Below are 6,818 nucleotides of genomic sequence, written 5' to 3' on the forward strand. Positions count from 1 at the left end.
GAATATCTGTCCCTAGCTGGTATCTGTCCAGTCACGGACAGAGATGGCTAGTGAACCTTAGACCTTGAAGGTGCTGAGTGACAAAACATATTCCACCAACTAATATCCAAAGCATCAGTAGATGAACAAATGTTCTTTAATAACTGAAGACTAAATTCTCGGCTGGCCCATTTGAGCCAAATAAAGGTGCATTGGTGGGGCTGGGGCGGAGGGATCTGTGGCCAAACATCCTGATCCTGGAAGCAGGTTGAGGAGCACGCTGCATTTTAGAAGTCTCCTCAGGCATAAGGTTCCCTAAGGGCCCTGGCAGACATTTTATAGATTTCATAGACAACTGGGCTGGAAGGGACCTCGGAAGACCATCAAGTCCAGCTCCCCACCCAAAGGGCAGGAAGTCAGCTGGGGTCATAGGATCTCAGCAAGATACACATCCAATTTGCACTTGAAGGTATTCAATGTAGGTGCTTGAGCCACCTCCGATGGCAGACTGTTCCAGACCTTGGGGCCTCAGACAGTGAAGAAATTCTTCCTTATGTTCAGCCTGAAATGGTCTTGTAGTAGTTTATGACCATTCGACCTCGTCATCCCTTGGGGCGCTCTGGTGAACAAACGTTCCCCCAGATACTGGTGGTCACCCCTGATAAACTTATAGGTGGCCATCAGATCACCCCTGAGCCTGCGCTCTTCCAGGCTAAAGAGATCCATACCTCTCAGCCTGTTGCCGTAAGGTTTGAGTTCCTGACCTCTGATCATGCACATGGCTCTTCTCTGGACTCTCTCAAGGTTCTCCACATCCTTTTAGAATTGTGGAGCCCAAAACTGGATGCAGTACTCCAGCTGCGGCCTCACCAAGGCCGAGTACAAGAGGAGAATGACGTCCTGGGATTTGCTTGAGAAGCATCTATGGATGCAAGCCAGCATTTTCGTCACTTTACTAGCCGCATTACGCTTATGACATGATTAATCTGTTACTGTATTTAGTTGAATAAAAGACAAGCCCAACATGAGGGTAAAAGCCCCTTGTCTTGGTTCATGTACAAGGCCAAGAGACAGGTGGAGCATGGGGCTGCACCACATGATTTTTGGTGTAAATGAAGAAACCATCAGGTGGTGCAGGGTGACAGGTCTCACCATGACCTGAAATTTCAACATGCCTTGCTCTGCACATGCATGCTCAGATTAGGCAAGCAACATGCAGGGTCACGGTGAACTGCATGGCTCACTGCAACCCAGCACTTCGACACTCTTTGCCTTATAGCTCCCAAGGGAGCTTGTCTGTGCCTGGCAGGGCTGCCAGTAGGGTTACTAACCTTCCTGGATTGGCCATGAGTCTACCGGAATCTGCATCCATCTCCTAGTGACTACTGAAAGCAATCCAGGACAGTGATATTGTGAAGGGGTTGAACAGTACAATTAACGACTAGAGGTACACTGCTACATTGGTCCCATATCAGATCAGCACTGATATAAGGAAAATTGACAATCGGCTTTTTTTTGGCTGATGTGGCCAATAATGTCACTGATAAATGCCCCATGTATGCACGCAGCCACAGTGCAGAATGCAGGCAGTCAAGAGCACAGCCTGGCAGCATGGCGAGCAGCTGGGTCTGGCTGGTAACTCTGTTGTGAGGGAAGGGGTGTGGGGGGGAGCAAATTGAGGCCCCAGCAGTGAGGGAGGGAGTGGCGCTGTGACTGGTCAGGTGATGCCCAGCTGGGGAGGCGCACAGGACAGAGCCGTGAGCAGCTCATCCAGGGGGTGCGGGGAGAGAGTGGCAGCTCCCACTGCAGCATGCACCTTCGGGGAGCCATGGGGGGGTGTGCCCCTGGATCTGCGCATGGGGCAAGGGCAATTCTGGTGTGGACTGGGCCTGGGGGCAGTGCCAAGGTCTTCCAGGGGGAAGGAAATGGGTTGAGCTGAGGCTGCACTCACGGTGGGTGACAGCAGCGCTGGAAGGGGGGCTACAGCAACTTTTGGGGTGGTGCAGCCCCCCCACAACCTCCCTCCCAGTGCTGCCACCATCCGCCACAAGTGCAGCTGCCCATCCGCCTGCCAGAAAGAACTCTATGTCACCCTGGCCCCAGCCTGCACTGGCAGCCCACCCTCACCCCACGCATAGATCCAAGGTCTCATGCACCCCTGTGCCCTCCCAGGGTGTGTGTAGCGGTATAGGCTGCCCAGTCAACCCACTAGCAGCTCCATCCTGCGCTCCACCTCAGCTATGCAGTGCCTGCCCTTGCCCCCTGCTCCAGTCCCACCCCCTCCCTCACTGTGGGAACCTCGATGTGCCCCCCCACCCCACTGAACATCTGTATCAGCCCCAAAAAATCTTTATTGGTGCACCCCATTAATGACATTACATCATGTTGGGAAAAAAAAATCTGTTGGAATAGCTTCAGTCAGAGTTGGCAATCCTAGCTACCAGGCACAAGGGAAGGTTAAACTCCCCAGCAGGGGGAGCCCCTCAGGTCCCCTGGACACAACCTTTGCTAACCCCAACTGGGTTGCAAGATTTCCATTAAAATAATAGGACTCCCTGATCTCAAGAGTCACATGTCTTGCCATGCATTAAATCACAAAAAAGAATTTTATAAGAAATGGAAACTTAGACAAATAACCAAGGAAGAATATAAGAGCATTGCTTGGGCATGCGGGGATGAAGTCAGGAAAGCCAAAGCGCAACTGGAGTTGCAGCTAGCAAGGGAGGTGAAGGGTAGCAAGAAGGGTTTCTACAAGTATGTTGGTAGCAAAAGGAAGACCAGGGAAAGTTTGGGTACCTTACTGAATGGGGGAGGCAACCTTGAGATGGAGGATGCAGAAAAGCCTGACATATTTAATGCCTTTTTTGCCTAACTCTTCACAGGCAAGGACAGCTCCTAGACTACTGCACCAGGCAGCACAGTTTGGGAAGGAGGTGAGCAGCCCTCAGTGGTGAAAGAACAGGTTAGGGACTACTTAGAAAAGCTGGATGTGTACAAATCCATAGGGCCAGACAGGATGCATGGAAGCATGCTGACGGAGTTGGCTGATGTGACTGCAGAGTCACTGGCTATCATCTTTGAAAACTCATGACAGTCAGAAGAGGTCCCTGATGACTGGAAAAGGGCAAACATAGTACCCATATTTAAGAAAGGGAAAAGGAGGATCCAGGGAACTACAGAACAGTGAGTCTCACCTCAGTCTTGGAAAAATCATAGAGCAGATCCTCCAGGAATCTATTTCTAAGCACCTGGAGAAGAAGCTGATTAGAAACAGTCAGCATGGATTCATCAAGGGCAAGTCATGCCTGACCAACCTGATTGCCTTCTACGATGAGATGACTGGATCTGTGGATGTGGATGATTTTAGCAAGACTTTTGATATGGTCTTTGACAACATTCTCACAGGCAAGTTAAGGAGTATGGGCTGGATGAATGGAATGTAAAGTACATAGAAAACTGGCTGGAGCATCAGGCTCAGAGGGTAGTAATCAATGGCTCAATGTCTAGTTGGCAGCTGGTATCAAGTGGAGTGCCCCAAGGGTCAGTCCTGGGGCTGGTTTTGCTCCGTGTCTTCATCAACAACCTGGAAGATGGCATAGAGCACACCCTCAGCAAGTCTGCAGATGACACCAAGCAGGGAGGAGTAGCGGATACTCTGGAGGATAGGGCTAAGATTCAAAGCGACCTAGACAAATTGGAGGATTGCCCCTCCCCCCCCCCAAACAAACAAACAAAAAAATCGCATAAGGTTCAACAGGGAGCTGCACTTAGGACAGAACAATCCCATGCACCAGCACAGGCTGGGGGCTGACTGGCTGGGCAGCAGCTCTGCAGAAAAGGACCTGGGGGTTACAGTAGACAATAAGCTTTATGTGAACCAGCAGTGTACTCTTGTTGCCAAGAAGGCTAATGGCATCCTGGGCTGTATTGGTAGGTGTACTGCCAGTAGGTCAAAGGAAGCAATTATTCCCCTCTATCCAACACTGGTGAGGACACATCTGGAGCAGTGTGTTCCGTTTTTGGCATCTCACTACAGAAAGGGTATGGATAAATTGGAAAGAGTCCAGCAGAGGGCAACAAAAATGGTGAGGGGACTGGGGAACTTGACTTATGAAGAAAAACTGAGGGAACTGGACTTATTCAGTCTACAGAAGAGATGACTGAGGGTGCATTTAATAGCAGCCTTCAACTACCTGAAGGGGGGGGTTCAAAAGAGGATGGAGTTAGACTATTCTCAGTGGTGGCAGATGACAGAACAAGGAGCAACTGTCTCAAGTTGCAGCAAGGGAAGCTTAGGTCAGATATTAGGATGAACTTTCTGACTAGGAGGGTAGTAAAACACTGGAACAGGTTACCCAGAGAGGTGGTGGAAGCTCCATCCTTGGAGGTTTCCAAGAACCAGCTAGACAAAGCTTTGGCTGAGGTAATCTAGTTGGGGATGGTCCTGCTTTGAGCAGGGGGTTGAACTAGATGACCTCCTGAGGTCTCTTCCAAACCTAGCTTTCTATGGTTCTATTATGTCCATTACCCATTGTTTTAACATCTGCCAGGAGTCTAGAGACCAGTGGAAGTCAGCATAAGTTGCAGTCGTGTTGACGTTACTTTGTCAAAGGCAAAACTGGCTCCTGGCTTTTCCCAGGATCAGGAAAAGGCAAAGGCACATATGAACTTTTTAAGTTTCATCCACTCTGAATTTAAAATACATTAACTTTTTTAACCTGCTTACATTTAATATATACGAGTAGAATTTAAGAGATAAATCATCTCATAGCTCCTGACCCCAAACTTTATTTAACAAAGCTGGTAACGATTGCTATTCTTGCAGGGACAGAAAAAATTCCACATATCTTCACCAACTAGAAATATTAAATAAAGAAGCACAAGCTAAATTGGTAAATTTTGCATACTGTTACACTGGGGTGTCCCCGTGTCACATGATCTCAGATACTTTCCATTGCTAAACCAACCAACCACTTAAGAATACTAGGGTCTCATTAAGGAAATTAACTATCAGTAGAACAACTGGAATGAATTTCCCCATTTTCTTTAATGATTAATGATGCAAAAGATTAGTCTGTTTACTGTAACCAATTTTTTGCTGCCATACAGGAGCATGCTGACTTTTCAAGGTTCCCCTTGAACATTCAAAAAGAAATTATTAATGCTGTATGCAACTTAAAATCCACTGGATTATTTAGTGGTTTAACAAAGTAAGACACTAAATTCTTCTTGATATTACAGGCTTCCCTTGCTTTATGAGGATTCTGTATGTGCGAATTCGCTCTTATACAATGACCCTTTTCATACCAAAAATTCATTATATGCAAAGTAAATTCACTCTTATCCGATCGGTGTGATGGAAGCCCACAGTCAGCTTCTTTGTGTGATGCATTGTGGGACTGACGTGCACCAAAATATAGTCAGCTCTGTGGATCTGTACTCCTCACTCGTCTGCAATACGTGTTTCTGTAGTTGCCATTCCCATTATGATAGTGCCCTGTGCTTGTGCGTACTGCCTGCCATTGGCAAATACCAAAATTGACTTGTAAAAGTGGTAGAAATGGGTCTGGGGGTCACTACAGTCACAGTCTCGAAATGTATTCCTATTTGTTACATGGTCAAGTGGGTTCCCTTTATGCAAATTCGAGTTATACGCCCTTTTTTAGAAACACATATACAGCATAGAGTGAGAGAAACCTGTATTTCCCTGGCTACAGTGTTGACAACCCTGGATGACTGATCACTTGGGGAAAAAGAAGAGAGAGTGTTTTAAATTATGACATATGTCCCTCAGCAGGAGCAGGGGAGAAGTTCATAGGGAGAAGTGGATGGATATCCATAGTTCCTGGTGTGTGCAACAAGCTTGACTTACAAAAACAACACTCTAGATACAAGTCGGCCAAGAAGTAGTAATGAGGTAAATAGAGGACTGCCCGTCTCCTAGCATGGGGGAATAGTGGGACACAGAGTCCTCAAATGGGGCAGAGAATGAAACAGAAGTGTGGTGAAAGGGACGTGAAATGCATATAGAGGCCCTGGCATTGGAAAACGAGCACTTAAGCAACACTGCAATTAGTATTAGATGTTATATAGCCCTACACAGGTTGTTATGCTTGTCTAACCTTGAGGTACGAATCATTTTGATAAGAAATTCAGTGCATTTGTGCCTAAATGAATAGTTATCATCATCCACAATCTTTTATAGTTCCTTTCCCAGCTTCCATCTTCAGCAAAGAACACTCTCTGGCTGGCATTTTCTATTGAGCTGTTAGAAAAAAATATATTATCTTTCCTGGTAATGTCAGAAGCACAGCATGATGCAATTGGTTGAATAATGCATTTAATTTGATATTTTTTATTCTGCAGTAAGTAATCCTTATACTCTCTGATAATTCAGGTAATCAGATATAAATTATCTGCAGAGCATTAAGGGACCTATTTTCCTAATCTAAGCAGAAAGCGTTAATTTCAGCAAGATCTGACACTTGGATCAAAAGTGTGCCACCTGCTGGGCAGTCAGTCATAGGTAAAATGAAAACTCATTAGGTGATGACTCATAAATCAGCATAATTAGGACAAAATAGCATGAAGAGCATCACTGTATGTACTGAAATCGTTACGCTATAGTTATGGCTCAGGAGGTATTCTCACTCTGATGCCTAGTTTTCAGAGGCTAGTTCTGGAAAAAAAATGTTCTTTGAGATATTTCTTAGTTGGTTTAAATTTAATTATACATAGCCCTTCCCCACCCCCACATACAAACATATGCATGTCAATTATCCAAAGGAAAATAAATCATTTCCAAGTGTTGAGGAATTTTCCAGATTTTTTTCTGCTTA

General features: G+C 46.2%; 1 long non-coding RNA gene across 1 annotated transcript; it reads right to left on the minus strand.

Moving 5' to 3' along the window:
* Positions 1–388: 388 nt before the first annotated feature.
* Positions 389–5,510, minus strand: LOC109291973. Its single transcript, XR_002096005.1, has 3 exons — positions 5,197–5,510; positions 2,776–2,779; positions 389–399 (listed from the first exon to the last, which is right to left on the minus strand). It is a non-coding gene; the product is annotated as an uncharacterized LOC109291973 (long non-coding RNA).
* Positions 5,511–6,818: the final 1,308 nt, after the last annotated feature.

This window comes from Gavialis gangeticus, unplaced genomic scaffold, assembly GCF_001723915.1.
Source record: "Gavialis gangeticus isolate Ggan-Ray unplaced genomic scaffold, GavGan_comp1, whole genome shotgun sequence".
Taxonomy (NCBI): domain Eukaryota; kingdom Metazoa; phylum Chordata; order Crocodylia; family Gavialidae; genus Gavialis; species Gavialis gangeticus.